Genomic DNA, 18,017 nt, shown 5'->3' with positions numbered 1-18,017 from the left:
GAAGAAAGGGGTGCCCTGAGGGAGAGAGTTGCACTGGAGTTTTATAAGGCCCTCTCAGTTCTATTTGTCCCAGGACCAGGGATGGCAGGGTTGGCTTCACCAGGGTCTAGTGATTACAGGGGAGGGTTGTGTCTTAGGACAAAGTGGGCAGTACACACACACCCAAAATAAAAAAAAATCAGTCCCCATCACCATTTAACCTGTTTTGGTTTGGCCGTCCTCCTGTCCTTCCCCGCAGCTTCCCTAGCTACAATGTTTACATAAAGTGGGTGATAGTACTAGCCTCTACTGAACTAGCTGAGTACCTGTCAATCATCTCCATAGTTACGAGGCAGCAGCCAATGGGAAGGCTTGCATTTGTTTTCAAAAGTTTGGCGGTGCTGCTGACCTGCTAGCCAATCAGAATTTTGACTGACAGCTCTGGCAGCCAATCAGAGTGGCCAGAGGGAGTCAGGGCAGGTCTTCATGTTCTATGAAGCCAGAAGAGGGAATCGCCATTTTGTCTAAGCACTGTTTGCTCAATCAGGCACAGTACTTTGATTTTAATTTTTTTTTATAAGAACTACAAAGAAGAATCAATCAAGTTGGTGTAGAAGATTTTATTTATATTCGACAAGTATTGGTGAGTTAGCTTCTTTTTTCACAAGTGTCCCCACCCCCACTGCTGCTGATGTTGTTGGCCTGGCCTTCTCCCTCTCGCCTGCCTTCCCCCTCGGTCAGCCATTGGGACTCCGAACTTCAGCCCAGCATTCTCCCCGTCCTGTCCCTCAAGCAGGGAGTGAGGGGGCAGGCCACACATGCTTGTCCCAGCCTGCACCCCCCACCCCCAGTCCCCGGCCTGTCCTTTGCCACATGGCCTGGCATTCTCCTCGGCCAGGCGAATTCATTGGGTTGGACTGCATGTGCTAATATGCAAGCTTGTTTAGACCTTCACTTGGTTTTAAGATCTTGTAATGCTGTGGTTGATTTAGGCAAGGGTACTTGCCTAAAGAAATATTGCTTCTCTTTAAGCAACGTTGCATATTGGAGTGTACTTGTTTGGACCTTCTACCCTAGAGAAGGCCATGCACATACCTCTTGCCTGCGGGTTCCCCAGGGGCATCTGGTGGGCCACAGTGTGAAACAGGATGCTGGACTTAGATGGGCCTTGTGCTTAATCCAGCAGGGCTGTTCTTTATGTAGTTGGCAAGTAATCTGCTGTTCAGGAGACAAAATTAGCATCTGTAGAGTACAGTCAGCCACCTAATGGCACAGCAGGAAATGACTTGCCTAGCAAGCATGAGGTTGCCAGTTCGAATCCCCACTGGTGTGTTTCCCAGACTATGGGAAACACCTATATTGGGCAGCAGCGATGCAGGAAGATGCTGAAAGGCATCATCTTATACTGCACGGGAGATGGCAATGGTAAACCCCACCTGTATTCTACCAAAGAAAAACCACAGGGTTCTGTGGATGCCAGGAGTCAGCACCGACTTGACAGCACACGTTACCTTTAGAGAACAGTAACGGATCACTTAAACATTGGGCAAAGTTCAGAAACAGTTCAGTCACAACTGAGTCTCACTGAAAGTGTTGGGATCAGTGTTCCCTCTAATTTTTAACATTAGTGCATGGAAAAAGTGTTCTGGATGGCAGTATCAAGGCAGTGTGTGTGCACCTCTCTCTCTCTCTCTCTCTCTCTCTCTCATACACATATACACACACACACACAACTCTCCAAATTTTAGCTGCTGCCTCAGTCACTGTAATACCGGAAGTGGCTGGTGCACATGTGTGTGCATATTACGCTGGGGCAGCAAGAGGGTATACAGCCGTCCCATACCAGCAATTTTGACTGTGGTGCCAGTGGGGGAAATGTGGCGGGCGAGGTGAGGACACCCTCCCCATGCCTTAAAGCAGCTCCCTCCCTGCTTCCAAACCGGCTCGAACACTAGTCTTTTGAACCAGTTCAGTGGTTGGTTCGTGCACACCCCTAGTTGCAAGGTGCAGTATACTTAGTCAATGTGGCTAGAGTTGCTCAGCTTGCCCACAGGAGGGTGATGTAGCTGTTGCTATGCTATCAAAACAAGGAATGGTGTGTGTGTGTGTGATTGAGATTGAGATTGAGATTGAGAGAGAGAGAAACTTGTGCAACCATGTTTCAGCATGGGAATTGTCTGGCAGTGGTTTCTTCTGTGTCTTTGATTCTCTTTTGGACTGTGTGTGCTGTGTTCTGTATTAGGAGGGACATTATGCTTATGCAATATGTTCTCCTCTTCCTCCCCTCAGTTTGGTTCCTGTATTCCCTTGTTCATTGGAGCCCAAATACTACCAGTTACTTTGCTAGTGCACAGATAAAAGAAGAAGATGAACACTGTTGAAGAACTGCTGAAAGCTCCTTTCTCAAGGCTCCCTTTCGAAGACAAACTTTGAGTCAAAGAGATGGGACCACATAGGCCTGCTTCAACCCTGCATCAGGACTCACGCAACAGAGGAAAAACCTATACAAGAAAGTTCAGCAGAGACTGGTATGAAAGGAAGAAATGGCTCTGCGGATGTTCAGCAAGTAATGTGTTGTTCTGCTTCCCCTGTTTTCTGTTTGGTGGTAAGATGACATTGACTCGTACAGGCTACAGAGACCTAAAGCATCTTCCCGAGAAGTTGAAGAAGCACAAGTCATCCAAGGGTCACCTGGAAAGCATTGTGCAGCTGACCATGTTGGGCAGAGCAAATGTCATGGTGCAAGTGGATGAAAGCTACCATCTGCTGTTAGAAAGCACAACCAAGTGGAGAACAACAATAGGTACATCCTCTCCAAAATCATTGACTGCATACACTTATGTGGCACTTTTGAACTCATGCTCCGTGGTCACAATGAGAGTGAAGATTCTGCAAATCCAGGAGTATTGCAAGGACTGATTAATCTTATGGCATCCATCAACTCAGCTATGCAACTTCACCTACAGAATGCCACAGTATTCAGGGGACTGTCAAAGACCATTCAGAATGAACTACTGGATGGTATGCTGATGGTGGCTTTAAGGAGCAGCTAAAAAGTACTCCATTTGTGGCAATTGAAGCAGATGACACGACAGATGTCGCCAACCATTGCCAGAATGTGCTCATTTTCTGCTACATGGATGCTGGTGGAATGCTTCTACAGTTTCACATGGTTACAAGACTGTCGTGCTGAAACCATCTCCATGGCCTTGCTTCAGCAGCTGTATGACCTGTTCCCAGAGGTGATCAACAAGCAGAAAGTCATTGATCTATGATGGGGCCAACATCATGCAAGGGGAACATGGGGTGCAGAAGAGAGTCCGAACACCCACTTTCCGAACACCCACTATGTCCACTGTTACGACCATCAATTGAACTTGGTCATTTAGCAAGTGGCATCGCAGATCAAGGAAGAGAGGATTTTCTTTGCAGACCTTTCAGGGTTCCCGACACTCTTCACAAGCAGTGCCAAACAGAATGCAGTTCTGGAGGCAGGTGTGAAGCGAAGACTCTCCAGGGCATCTCAGACATGGTGGAACTTCAACATCCAAACAGTCAACATCGTGTTTGAAAGGAGGCTTGAACTGATTGAATGTTTCCAGGAAATCAGAACCTGGGAGCTGGATCGCAGTATTTTTAGTGAGACCAGGGGATTCCTTCAAATGCTGGAAGAAGATGGTGAGTTCCTGTATCTGCTGTACCTGTTCCACAGGATAATGCCTCCCATGGACATTCTCTACAGTCCAGGGGTGGAACGGGATCACCGGTGGCCTGTGTGCGGTGGCTGTGGCAGCCCCGCTGACCCTGCCCCTGCGTCTGATGTCAGACACTGGGGCTAGCCATGCCCCCGTGTCTGATGTCAGACACGGAGGTGTGGTCTGGCTGAACAGAGCCTTGAGACTCCATTCGGCCGGAGAGAGTTGCCCTTTAACTGCCGAAGGGGCCGTGTGGCCCTTCGGCAGTTAAACGAAGGCTGACGCTGCCTTCGCAGCGCAGCCCAGGAGCGGCTCTTCCCTGCAGGGAAGAGCCTCTCCTGATCTGTGCTGCGAAGGCAGCGCCAGCCTTTTAACTCCTGAAGGGGCCGCGCGGCCCCTTCAGGAGCTACTTAGGTTGGCCCTGCCTTTGCAAGGAAGAGCTACTCCTGGCTGGCGCTGAGAACACAGCGCCAGCCTTTGTTTAGCTCCTGAAGAGGCCGTGTGGCCCCCACTCGGGAGCTAAACTAGCCTCCCCATGTCTGACGTCATACACGGGGGGCGTGTCGACGTCCCTCTCACGGCCCGATTGGTCGGCGGCCCAGGTTCTTTGAACCCATTGGCCCAATAGTGGCTCTGCCCCTGCTACAGTCAGTTTCAAGCAACATCCATGGATTCTGTTGCAGTCAGGCAAGCTAGCTCTGATTTTGTGAATGCCATCAGTTTAATCAGAGGCACAATTGCAACACTTGTCAAGGGAAATTTGTTCCCAGCACATCAAACTTTCCTCAGTGGGCACTTGGTGAAGCCATAGAAGCTCACCCAATGCTGGATAAATACAGACTGAAAATGGAACTTACAGTATTGTACAGAAGACAAGAATTCTACTCTTCCAGGACTGTATCCACACTGCTGTGTATGCTCTCGGAGAGCAATCTTGAAACAAGATAAACTGTCAAGCAGCTGCAAATCCCGATCACCACGCCAATGACAACAGCAGAAGCTGAGCAGACATTCTCGGTATGGAAGAGAATTAAGACTTGCCTGCACAACACCATGAAGGAAGAAAGACTGAATGCAATGGCTATCTATAGAGAAATGGATGATAGCAGAAATCCCATACTTCAACCATCGGACCACTGAAGTGTTTGCCAGACAAAAAGACTGCCGTGCAAACTTCCTCTACAAGACATAAGAGGTGGCAAGCAACTCCTTGGGAAGCAGAAGGAGGGAGTCTTCAGAAGAGAAAGCGGAAGACTGGGAAGACTCTGGTACAGATCCAGCAGGCCTTTTGGGCAACACAGGAAAAGTCTCTTCTGATGGGCCATGAGAAAGCGGGAGTCTTCAGAAGCCAAGGTGAGTTCCAACAGAGCAGAGTGGTGCGCTGGTGGAGCCCAGCATTGCTCTGCTGGGCTGACTTTGCTTCTCACCCTCTCCTCCTCTCTCTCTTGCAGGGAAGACTCCAGTCAAGATGCAGCACTCACTTTGGGGCCATTCAGGAAAAGCCTCTCCTGACAGGACAAGAGGCGGAGGCCACACATCACACACTTCTCCTTGCTGGAACAAGAGCAGAACTTCAGGAACCACAGTAAGAAACACTTAAGTGCTTATACTGCTTTTGTTTTTTTAGCAACAAATGCCCCACTTTTAGCTCCACCCACCATAGTTGGGGCCACCCACTTTGGCTCCACCCACCACCTGCCCTGCCTAGTGCCCACCCAGTCCCAATAGTCACCAGCTGCCACTGGGTGATTGCCAGGAGGAAGGAGAAAGCCCAGGTTGGGACTTCTGGAATTAGATTTAAGAAAAGTATTAGTGAGAATTGCATTAGAAATGTTATTTGTGTGTGTGTGTGTGTGTGTGTGTGTGTGTTGTATACCTAACTACGCTTTTTGAATCTATTAAGAAAACTACCTCATTTGAAAACATTATGCTTTAAAATCCTGAACGTACTTATTTTCGGAAAACAATAATAAATTGGTTTATTCTCAGTTTAAACTTCATCTCAGAGTTTCTGCCTGACTCTGGGAGAGCAGGGGGAGCTCTCCAGTACACACACACACACCCCAAAAAGGTCTGCCAAGTAAGGATGTGCAGACAGGTTTGGGGTTCAAGGTTCGTAGTTCTGGTGCGTGGGTTTGAAGGTTCGACCCCCGGACCAAACACCATCTGGCTCGATAGCCCCCAGAACTAAAACCACCCCAATGGTTTGGGGCGGGGGTTTGCAAATCTAAAGTACTTAAAACATTTTTAAAATTACCTTTAAAATGATTGTCGAGGTGACAGGGGTGCGCGCGCGCGGAGGTTCCCCCTTCCCCCTCCGGCCTTCAAAGCGTACCACTCAGGCCTTTTAGGCCCGTTTTTTAGCCGCCGCAAAAATGGCGGCCACCGCGCATGCGCAAAAGGCCTCTGTGAGGCCTGGCATGACCCACGGCCTCGCAGGGGCCATTTGCACATGCGCGGTGGCCATTTTTGTTTTGGTGGCCATTTAAAAACAAAAACAAAAATGGCCACCACACATGTACAAATGGCCTCTGCGAGGCTGTGGGTCATGCCAGGCCTCGCAGACGCCTTTTGCACATGCGCTGTAGCTGCCATTTTGGCCACTGCGCCATTTTCAGCAAGGCCCGAATGGGCCAAAAAACGGCCTGGAAAATGGGCCGAAAAGGCCCGAGGGGTGAACTTTGAAGGTCGGCGAGGGGAGGGGGGACCTCCACGCATGCCCCCGCCGCCTCGACAATCATTTTTAAAGTAAATTAATTTTTTAAGTACTTAACATTTGCGAAATACCGCCCCCCCCCGGACCGGATTTTTTTTGGGGGGGTGTGTGTTTGAGGGGTGCCAGACCGAACCGGGCCAGACAGTTCCGTGAACATCCCTACTGCCAAGCTGGCTACTTCCCACCTGAACATATAAAAGTGGAGCTACGTTTTTATATGTGCCTGCTAGCACAGTAAGAAGGGAACTGAGGGTCATGGCTCCCTTTGATCAGAAAAGCCCTATTACTTGAGGAGCGGTTGGTGGCAATTAATTCTTTTAGTTAATTTAAGATTGGGTCAGCCTACGAGGAACAGAGAGAGGCAACTCCTCTAAAATTCCTTTCACGTGAGCTGGCTTGATTCCTCATAGACTGTCCTCCATGAATTTATCTAAACCCCTCTTAAAGCCATCCAGGCTTTTTAGTTTAGAAAAAAGACGACTGAGGGGAGACATGACATCACATCTTGTGGCAGAGGTTAATTAACCATAGGTTAATTATGCATTGTGTGAAAACGTACTTCCATTTGTCGGTCCTAAATTTCTTGGTAATCAGTTTCATGGGGTGACCCCTGATTCTAGTGTAATGTGAGAGGGAGAAAAAAATTCCGTGAATCTTTTCCACACCATGCATGATTTTATCATGTCTCCCCTCAGTCGTCTTTTTTCTAAACTAAAAAGCCCCAGGTGTTGTAGCCTAGTAGAAGGTGCTCTAGGATCTTTGATCATCTTGGCTGCCCTCTTTTGCACCTTTTCCAGTTCTACAATGTCCGTAAGATATGGTGACCAGAACTGTACGCAGTACTCCAAATGTAGCCACACCATAGATTTATATAAGGGCATTATAATATTAGCAGTTTAATTTCCAATCCCCTTCCTAATGATTCCAAGCATGCAATTGACCTTTTTCACAGCGGCCATGCATTGAGTCGACACTTTCAATGAGCTGTCCACCATGACCTCTCTCCTGGTCAGCCCATCTATCAGATTTAATCAGCATATTTGTGAAATTGGGTTTTTTTTACACTTCCCAACATTGAACAACATTTGCCATTTTGTTCCCCACTCCCCGTTTGGAGAGATCCTTTTAGAACTTCTCACAATCTCTTTTGGATTTCACTATCCTAAATAGTTTGGTGCCATCTACACATTTGGCCACCTCAATGCTTACCCCAACTTCTAGATCATTCATGGATAAATTAAAATGCCCCTGTTCCTTACAGATCCTAGGGGGGCCCCCACTTCTTACTTCCCTCCTTACTCAGCCCTCCCTCACCCTAAAGAGTTAACCGGAAGTGAATCCTGTCCTTACTGACAGGCTAGGGAACAGCCAATCAGCACACAGTGGGCGAGACCTTGAGGGCCATATGGCAGGAAGAGAAGTGTGTCTTTGTTCGCAGAAGGAGCTAGGAGGGGGGTGAGAGAGGATGGGCGGAAGGTTTAGTGATGAGCAGTAATGGAACTTTTGCTGCCTCATGGTCAAAAGCTAGCCTGAAGAATTCTTTCATGGAAGGACATCTGCAGATCCTTGAGAGACAGGAGTGCAGGAAGCTTGAAATCTCTCCTGGAGTTTGGCATGAGTTTCAAGGGGGAAGGAAGCCAGGGCTTCTGAAGGGGTTAGCGAGGGAAGAGTTTGTTAGTTAGCTTATGTTAGATTTCTTTCTTTTTGTGCTTTGCGAATCCTTACAAGTTGTTTATTGTGTTTTTATTTGTAACAAACTAAGAGAAACTGAGCCTGAGCCCTTTCTTTCCAACTAGGGCATTGTAAAGGTCTCTGTAGATTCCCAAAGGGGCTTTTTGTTATTTTCTTACACTTGTGTTCTTTGCAACTGGGTAACCACCATTTTTAAAGTGTGCCACCCCAATATCATCTGAGGGTGCTTTTTGAAGTACTTTTGCAAGTACTGAGTGTTTGTTACCTGTAACTAAAAGCTGAGAGAGCCTCAGACTGAAGCAGTCTGTAGTATTTTGAATAAAGTTTTTCTCTTTTTGTTCTTTGTATTTTACCTGCCTCTGAGTGGATTTTTAACTCAGGAAAAGGGGTTGACTCTGGTGCAAACATGCCTTGATATTAATTGCTCAGCAACCTACCAAATTTTCTCACCACGTGGAAGCTGCATGTGGAGGGATTTTTGTATTTTTCCATTGGCAAAGAGGAGAGTTTCCCTGGAATTTCGCCCACACCAGGATAAAATAAATTTTGATAAAGTGGGTGTGGTGGCAGCGACTGGACTACTAGTTTTAAAGGAACAGCCCTTGTTGAGCAAACATGGAGGGAATAATGCAGCATTTTTCTTCCCCCCACGTGGGCTTGCTGTGAAACAAAGGCTGGGCTTAAATTCACTACATGGTTGGCAAGCAGTGTAATGAATGGCCACCAGAGGGCCCCAGAGACCAGTTTTACTCTCTGCTTACCTCTTTATTGAGAAAAAAGCAGGAAAGACTTCTGTCTGGGAGGTTTTGATTCCAAACAGGGATTTTTCTTTTGATTTTGGATTTTATTTTGACCAGGAAGGCTAAGTGCTCTGGCTGAAGACAAACAGGGATTTTTCTTTTGATTTTTGGTTTTTTGACCAGGGAGCCAAGTGTTGGCTGAGAACAAAATGAATTGCAAGCACACACTCTGATTTTAATTTCTAGTTTTTGGGATCGGTGGATAGCTAGGAATTAGAGGGGGAAAGGGGGCCACTGCATGTGGCAAGGAATCTCGTGCCAACCCTGCAAGGAAGGCCTAAACCTGCTACATCTCCATTTAGAGAACTGTCTATTTAGACCTATGTATTTGCCATCGGACACAGCACCCCATGCTGCCAGAGTGCGCCAATGAGTTTGCTTTATGATTGAGCTCCTCTGAGAGAAGGATTTCCCACAGTTAGGTAGCTCTGAAAAATGCCTTTCTCTTTTCTCTTTCACTCTTAAGCCTCTATCCCACTTCCTAGTATAGCAACTTTGTAACATGCCTAACCAACCACTTTTTCATTTCTTGTACCCCATTCTCCATCAATAAAGCAATTCTTTGTTTTCAAAGTCACATCTCGGCCCTCTTTATTTCCCTTTCTGCACAGCTCTTAAGGTATTTTTAATTGGGGTTCATGGGTCTGCACTATTTGATGCTATTGTTCCCCACTATGCCAAAGCATAGTCACAGCGGCCAATAGCCGACATGATTCCAGTAGACATCGTAACAGTACTGAACTAGATGGACCAATCATCTGACTTCCTATGTTTCTATGTGCGCAGAAACCTTCACTTATGGGAGGGCTGCACACACCTGCAGTTGAGCAAAAGTGACTTGAGTTGTTTATTCTTTGAGTGACAAAAACAGAATAAGTCTTTTTTAAAAATTGAGGCAACATTCTTTTTGCAGAAGCCATTCTTATTATTCCTAAGGTTTACATTGGACAAATCTATTCTTAAAAATGCTTTCCACCATTTTACCTGGGATGGAATTTTTTTTTTGCCTGATATTTCTCCCCATAGCTATTCTGTATAAGTTTCTTTTTCTTTCCCAATATATTTGACTCTACTGCCTCTAGTATGGCCTCCTCTGACATTCTAGAGAATGTATATAAACTGGGTTGATGTTCACATTGATATCATCACTCATCTGCACTTTGCTACCAGGTCACTGGAGGTTTATAACTCTACCTACCTGACATAGAACAGTAACATTACTACCACTGATTGGAGATATTGGGTGCCAACAGTCTAGTCTCCCTTACAAACCTTAAATAACCGAGAAGATGCTGTGTCCTTTACTACTAATAGATGGGAAGCACAGTGGGATCAAAGAGACATGCAGCACAATCCTATAAATGTTTATTCATAAGTAAGTCCCACTATGTGCAATAGGATTTACTCTAGTAAGTGTGCAGCCCTGAAGGTCTGGAGTGGCTAGTGTCATTCAGAAGGGGAGGTTTCTGAAAGGGATCCCAACTATCTAGGGACTGGAGGAAGACCACACACATAGTTCACATACTGTCTAATGTCCCAAAAGGAGTGGGGACATTAGCATTTATGTCCACAAATAATAGGGTTTCAGAATTCCATTTAGAGAATGGAATTCTCTAGCGCAGGTGCGTTGGCTACTTCTGGATAGTTCCAGTAAATGGGGGCAACGAGGCAGGGAGGTATGCTGCTGCCTCAAGGGACTTTAGAAAACCAGAGCGCTGGTGGGGGAAGAGTGGTGGGAAATGTAAGTGCACCCTCCCACACCTTTGAACCACCCCCACCCAGTTCTGTGAACACCTGACAATGTACTTGGAATAGCAACTGGAATTACTAGTCTCTATTCTTATTAAGGTTGCTAGAACCAGAAGACTTGGTGAGTTGGTCATGATAAAAATGAAACATATGTAAGATCAGAGCCTGGCATCTAGACTAATTGGTGTTATGGGAGACGCACAGGTGATTTTGAGAAGTTCAGCTAACTCAGCTCCATTGCTCATGCAGTTTTTCTATTTATCAGTATTTTTCACAATATTTGTCACTGTATCAAATCATTAAGATTTCCAGGATTGCTTTTAATAGTCATTTGGTAATTCCTAGAGTCAGTTACTGGAGACTCCAGGCCAGTCCTAGGGAATTGTCAAACTAATTGCAGAACATTCAGATAAAACATATGCTCCACTTCCTTTTTAAATAATAAACAGAAAAACCCTAAGGATCTCCAGATTATAAAGGGAATGAAAAAATTAGCAAAGACAAAGGCATTAAAGCTAGTTGCAGTTATGATTATGAACGATTACTTCCAAACCTGACAAGGAGGACCTGTTTTAAGTTGCATCATACAATTCAAGCTTGCTTTTCAATTGTGACTATAAAATCTTTGCAATTCTTTTAGGCAAGAGACTTGACAAGATAATGCATTATATTATTCAGGACAACCAGCAAGGGTTTATTCAGGATAGGAAAGAGACATATGAACGTTCTCTATAATTAATTCTCTATAACCACATTGAGTGGGCCTGCCTATTTCAGCTTTTACAGTCGTTCAGTTTGGGGATACCTTTTACTCAATGGATTGAATAAATCTATTCACTCAGTATCTTATGCTAAAATTTTAACAGTACTTCCATTTCATAATTAAAATTGACTTAAAAGGGAAAAGATAATACAAAGTTGTCCCTTTTCCCTATATCTTTTTAATCTTTGCATTTAGAATCACTTGTGATCATGATTAAAGAAAACTCCAAAATAAAATTGAAAACAAATATGAAATTAGATTATATAATCTATAGATCTTTAGATCAGGGTTTCTTAACCGTGGGCCCCCAGATGTTGATGGACTACAACTCCCATCATCCCCAGCCATGTCCATTGTGGCTGGGGATGATGGGAGTTGTAGTCCATCAACATCTGGGGGCCCAAGAGTAAGAAACCCTGCTTTAGATGATATGCATATATATAGATTTGTAGATTATACACATGTATGGAGATTATACAGGACTGATTAATACTGATGCAGACATTTAATTATTAGCGGAATAAAGGACTGCCAAAGAATTTGGCAGACAAGATACAAAATCAGCTTCACGAAAGCAAAGTTGAGCTTTTTCTTTCTAAATATGAGCCACCCACATCATCTGTAGAGCCCCTCCCACATGACACACTTCCATCAGAGGTGCAGTTGGCGGGTACATGAGAGAGGGCTTTCTCCATTGTCACATCTAGACTGTGGAACTCCATGCCCTGGGAGATCCATTTGGCCCCATCACAGTTAAGCTGCCACCTGAAGGCTCCCCCCACCCAACTGCTCCAGAAGGCATTCGGCCTTGCTATTTAAATCTTTGGTTTTTGTCTGGCTGTCTTAGTGTTTTGATTGGTTTTTCTAAATTATTGTTATACCAATAGTATAGCAATGTTCTATTCTTTTCAATAACCCCTCTTCAAAATATGAACAATAAGAAGATGAACGTAAGAACATAAATCCAGTCCTGCTGGATCAGGCCATCTAGCCCGCGTGGTGTAGTGGTTAGAGTGCTGGACTAGGTCCCCCGGTGGGAGACCCGAGTTCAAATCCCCATTCAGCCATGAAACTAGCTGGGTGACTCTGCGCCAGTCACTTCTCTCTCAGCCTAACCTACTTCACAGGGTTGTTGTGAGGAAAAACTCAAGTATGTAGTACACCGCTCTGGGCTCCTTGGAGGAAGAGCAGGATATAAATGTAATAATAATATAATAGCCCAGCATCCTGCTTCACATAGTGGCCAACATCAGGAAAGTCCACAAGCAGGAAAAAGAGAGCAAATGCTCCCTTCTATTGGTGTTCCAGGGCATGCCTCCTGTGATAAATGGTTTGATCTCCCAGCACATGATGTGAAGGCCAAGGGAAACACAAGGGAGACATCAGCAACTACTGCTGGAGGGACATTGTGCGGGGCTAAATAGGGACATTTGCTCTCCACCTGCTAACAGAAGAGAACCACCGCTTCACAAAAGGTTGCAAGAAATCAGCTGGAGAGATCAGATCTGAGAAATTGTAAGTCAACTATACTTAAAAAAAACACCCACCAGTGAGAGAGAGAGAGAGAGAGAGAGAGATCCAGATCCTAGCTGTTGCCAGCTTCTTTACCCACTTCTCTTCTATCTTTGCAAAAAGTCTTCTTTTTTTACTTTGCGTGGTGTGTGACCAGCTATTCTTGGGTTGCAGCTCACAAAAATCCTTGGCTGGTTCACTAGAAAAAAAATCCATAAGGCACAGTCTGGTAATAGCTTTATTAGAGCCAACCAAAATGATTCGAAGGGTCATCAGCAGCAGGCTTTTCAGTTATCCAGAGAACTCCTCATCAGCCTGGATATTAAGTAAAGCAAATGGGTTCTAAAGGTGCAGTCCTCAGCGTTTACTCTTTGATTCGATTTAATGCATATGTAACTTACAAATAAGTACTACGGAGGTAAATGAGGCTTCTCAGATTGCAGTCTAATGGTGTGATCCTGTTTACTCACAAGTAATCTCCAGTGAATTAAATGGAGCTTATTTGAATAGAATAGAATTCTGCTGTGTGAGATTTTGACTGCAATTCTATGCACATTTGTGAGTACGCCCCATTCAATTTGGTGGGGTTTACTTCTGAGATCACAATGCATGTGTGACAGCAAAAACAGGCATTGTTGTGATATCCAAATGTGAGAAGTTACACACACTTCAATCCAAAAAAGCATGTTTGAAATTAAATCCTTAATCTAGGCATATTATTAGACTGTCTCATAGAAAGGGTGTTGGTCAAGTGGCTTCTTTTATTTCAGCTTGCTCCTCTGTCCAAAGTGAGTGTGCCTATTTTCTTTTCAAATGTTGGAGGAATGCAGTTGGGTGCAGTAAAACAATGCACACATCAAGTCACAGTATGAAAGAAACATTACAAAAGGAGTTAAACCCCTGCTATTATGGCAAAGAGGCACCTTTTAACATGGCGATTCTCTTTATTTAGCAAGGGGAGAGTAACTGGCCCTATCCATCCCTAGCACAGTACCTCCAGTGACTGTTGCTGGTGTCTATCTTATGTTTCTCTTTAGATTGTGAGCCCTTTGGGGACAGGGATCCATCTTATTTGTTTGTTATTTCTCCGTGTAAACCACCCTGAGCCGGTATAGAAATCTAACGAATAAACAGAAGCTTTGATGTGAAATGCCATGTTCGTTAAACAGAGTCTCCTTGCTCAGGGGCAGCATATCTCTGAATAATGCTTGATTAAGTAAACCTATAAAGCTGCCATATGGAGTCTAAGCCTTGGAGGCTGTTCTTATGAGCAGCCAAGCCCAGGCTTGGCTGCCCATGAGAACTGCCAGGATCCATGTGGATCCCAGCAGTGCTGCAGTGCCGAAGCCTGGCTCTTAGCCGAGGTTAAAGGCGCAAATGCACCCTTAACCTGGCTCCAAGGATCGTGTGTCAGCGTGAGCTGCTTGCAGCTTGCACGGACACAGAAATGGGCGCCTAGAGCACCCATCCCTGGGTTTGCACACAGTGCACTGTGAGATTCTTGGAGCTGGGATGAGTCCCGGCCTCTGTTTCTCCACGTGGCCAGGAACAGTGCAGATAGTCATTCACACTGCTCCCTGCAGTGCTGGTCATGTGGGTGCACAGCTTGCATGCCACAGGGGCTCAGAGAAGTTGTCTGGGGGAAGGTAGGTTGAACCCTGACTGCCCAACCGCCCACGTGCACAGTCATGTGCATCTAGGTAAGCATTTTCTACAGTGACTGGCAACAGCTCTCCAAGATTTCAGTCAGTAGTCTTTCTTGGCCCTACTTGGAGATCCTGCCAGAGTCCGAACCTGGGATCTTCTGCATGCAAAGCAGATGTGCTACCACTGAATGTGGTGCAACCCATGTTCTTTTAACTAGTTTCAATCTTAATTGTGATAACCATCAGACTTGGTTCTGCCTGGATCGCCCAGGCAAAGCAGGAGGGAGTGTAGAAAGAGTCCCCCCTACCCAAAACATGGTTGGGGGTGCATCATCTTGCACAGAGTCCCATTCAGGCCTTATTACACCACTTGTCCAACAACTATTTTCAAATGCAGTCAGGGTAGTATTTAGCACATTTTCCGCTCCACAAGAACAATATGGATCAATGCTGGAAAATAAGTGAGATTTTATCCACTGTTGGTGGACTTGCAAAGATATGACTAGATTAATATTAAAGACAAATGTAGTATCCTAAAGCATGATTTCTGACTTAGATTTCTGATGGATAAATAAACTTGTTACTTTGGTCACCAGATTATGTGCTAAATATAGGAAAAATTTAAAATCTTTATACCCTACCCCACCAGCACACTACTGTTCAGAACATAAATCTACCTCCCCAAAATCTACATATATCTCAGGGTTAAAGAGTGGTTTATTAAGGGGCAGTGACATTACAGGGTTAATTTAGCAAAGCCAAAAGGATTTTCTTGTTATCCGTTTTACTACTGTTGTAAATGTCAGTGTGTTTATCTTATATCAATTTAAGCTTTACATAGACTTGCCCCAGACTAAAGCACTATTCAGGCATTATCCAGATGGGTAGACTGTGTCTGGGTAGAAGAGGAGGAATGGGAGGGAGCCCAGCAGCTATCGCTGCCTCCACCCCATGCTGCTTTTTGGCCACATCTCCTCCTCTCTCCCCAGGTTCAGTATTTGCCCAAGGAACACAATAAGAAACTCGGGACACTTCCTCACACAACTTAGAAGCCTGGAACACCCAGGGTTCTAAATCACATGGAGACAAGACTTATTCATACTTTATTTATTTTATATCCCGCTCTTCCTCCAAAGAGCCCAGAGCGGTGTACTACATACTTAAGTTTCTCTTTCACAACAACCCTGTGAAGTAGGTTAGGCTGAGAGAGAAGTGACAGGCCCATAGTCACCCAGCTAGTATCATGGCTGAATGGGGATTTGAACTCGGGTCTCCCCAGTCCTAGTCCAGCACTCTAGCCTCCACCACGCTGGCACAACACCACAACAACATTATGTACAGGTGTCTGCACAGCACTCAAGTGTTGAACAGCACACATGAATAAGTGTTCCTGGGTTCAGTGATGCTCTTCCCCAGCAAACGCTGAACCTGGAGAGAGCAGAAGGTTCCCTCCTTGCACGAAGGAGTGCAAGGTGCAGGGTTTGCTAGCATACTCCCATTCCCCCTCTGCCCAAGTACAGCGCACCTGCCACCCCCAATTAATAAAGCCTGCATAGAGCATTGGTCTCTTGCACTTTGTCACTCCGCTGTTTACCGTTTTCCCTGTTTACCGTATACCTGTGTATCTGCCAGCTGGAGATAACACTTCATGTAAGTGGACTGTCGTTCAAAAAGCTCATACCACACATTGGTCTTGAAAGTGCCATGAGACTCTGTTGCATTTGCTGCCACAGATTAACACTGCTACTCTCTGAAAGGAAGCGGGGCAGGATTTATCCCCCAACTGTGGATGGCAGATAGGAATGTTTTGCTTGTCCTATCTAAGGATTGCATCATTCATGTCTCCCTTGATAACCAGCTCCAGAATAGATTTCTTTTTAGTTCTGGATTCCTATCCATCTGCGCTTTTCCTTCCCCATCGCAAAAATTGTGCTCAGTTATCGTTCACTGTTTTACAGACCTTGGTCCTATCACTCCCCGCTTGTCTGCCAAATCACTCCCCTGCCGCTTTTCACGGTACTCAGACATTCCAGACAAGCCAAAAGTGACTGCTCACACACAACCCAGAGCAGCACACTTCCAGGGACACACAGGCACACACACTACACAATTGGTCTGACCTTGCTGCTACTTTTCTTCCTTGTTAGAATGCCCACTGGAGAGCATCAGCAACAGAAGAGAGTCCACCCAGCAGTAAAGTTGCAGGGCCTCTGCTGAGAGGACCTCAGGGGTGTCTAGAAAATGCCTGGAAAGAGAACAGGGCTGGCTGAGGCAGAAGGTGGAGCCGTCCTGGAAGAACCTTTGCAGGCAAGAGATGATCATTTGAACCAGAGCCCACCAAGGTCTAGCCTCAGAATCTGTTTTCATTTGTCAGAATTTATCCCCAGAACCTGTGTTGAGAGCACCTTTAAGGATGTTCCTTTGAGTAGTTTTACAGAAAGGTGGGGTAAAAATAAAAAGCAGCTTTCAAAAGCCTCTGCAGTGTGATGAAAGACAAAACATCCAGCATGCATGAGCCTTATTTTAGAAACTAAGCACTGGTGGCCATGCAGGCTACAGTCACAACAGCAGGACTTCTAGCCAGCCTGACCCAAGTCCAACACCAATAGCTGGAGGAATCCAGAGTCACTAACAAGTCACCCCTGGGCGAACTGCCGTAGATTGACCAGTCCTTAGTGAATGAGTCAATTTATACTATTAGGCTCCACTTTATTTATTTATTTACATTTTATATCCTGCTCTTCCTCCAAGGAGCCCAGAGTAGGGATGTGCAAAAAAGTTCGGGCACAGATCGATCTGTGCCCGAAACGAGCAATTTCGGGTGATTCGGGTCCAAACCGAATCACCCCCGATGTCCCCCGATATTTTTCAGGGCCGAACTGAATCACCCCTGATTCGTGCCCGAAAAATTTGGGTGATTCGGGATGATGGCTCTTTGAATTTCCTGCCTTTTTGCCTCCATTGATTTGAATGCAAAAAGGTCTGATGTGACGTCAGCTCGAATTTCGGGTCCCCGGGGCAAAATAGTGGGGTGGGGTGGTAGTGCCTAATGGATGGAGGCTACCACCCAAATTTCAGGGGAATTGGGCAAAGGGCTGATTTTTGGGGAATTTTTGAAGTTTTAGTGTCTTTGGGGCAGTTCGGGGGCATAGCGTGGGATCTGGGCAAAAAGAGTGGGGTGGGGTGGTAGTGCCTAATGGATGGAGGCTACCACCCAAATTTCAGAGTGATTGGGCAGAGGGCTGATTTTTGGGGAATTGTTGAAGTTTACGCGTCTTTAAGGTTTTTCCCCATAGAGAAGCATTGAGGTGTCAGCAAATGTATAGCTTCACGCGGGGGGCAAAGGGGTGGCCGAGAACAGTGTGGGGTTGGTGGTAGTGCCAGGTAGGGTCAAGGAAGCTACCTGAATTTTTTCAAAGGATTTGGGCAGAGGGCTGATTTTTGGGGAATTGTTAAAGTTTACGC

At 45.7% G+C, this 18,017-nt stretch overlaps 1 protein-coding gene and 1 long non-coding RNA gene across 7 annotated transcripts in view; one reads left to right on the top strand and one right to left on the bottom strand.

Moving 5' to 3' along the window:
* S1PR5 (sphingosine-1-phosphate receptor 5) overlaps positions 1–18,017 on the bottom strand; it is a 64,555-nt gene that overhangs the window by 28,501 nt on the left and 18,037 nt on the right. Inside the window, exon 1 of one of the 6 annotated variants that reach the window (XM_053289917.1) lies at positions 201–217. The exons of the other annotated variants lie outside the window; for them this stretch is intronic. The gene's annotated coding sequence lies outside the window, so the exon portion shown is untranslated. Of the gene's footprint in view, positions 1–200; positions 218–18,017 lie in introns of those variants that run through there. 6 annotated transcript variants of the gene reach the window in all.
* Positions 4,070–17,088, top strand: LOC128342536 (uncharacterized). The gene is made up of 3 exons (XR_008315052.1): positions 4,070–5,027; positions 5,126–5,259; positions 16,700–17,088. It is a non-coding gene; the product is annotated as an uncharacterized LOC128342536 (long non-coding RNA).

The sequence above is a fragment of the Hemicordylus capensis genome, chromosome 2, assembly GCF_027244095.1.
Source record: "Hemicordylus capensis ecotype Gifberg chromosome 2, rHemCap1.1.pri, whole genome shotgun sequence".
Lineage (NCBI taxonomy): Eukaryota > Metazoa > Chordata > Lepidosauria > Squamata > Cordylidae > Hemicordylus > Hemicordylus capensis.
Note: the sequence above shows the minus strand (reverse complement) of the source record. Positions and strands in the feature narration are given on the sequence as shown.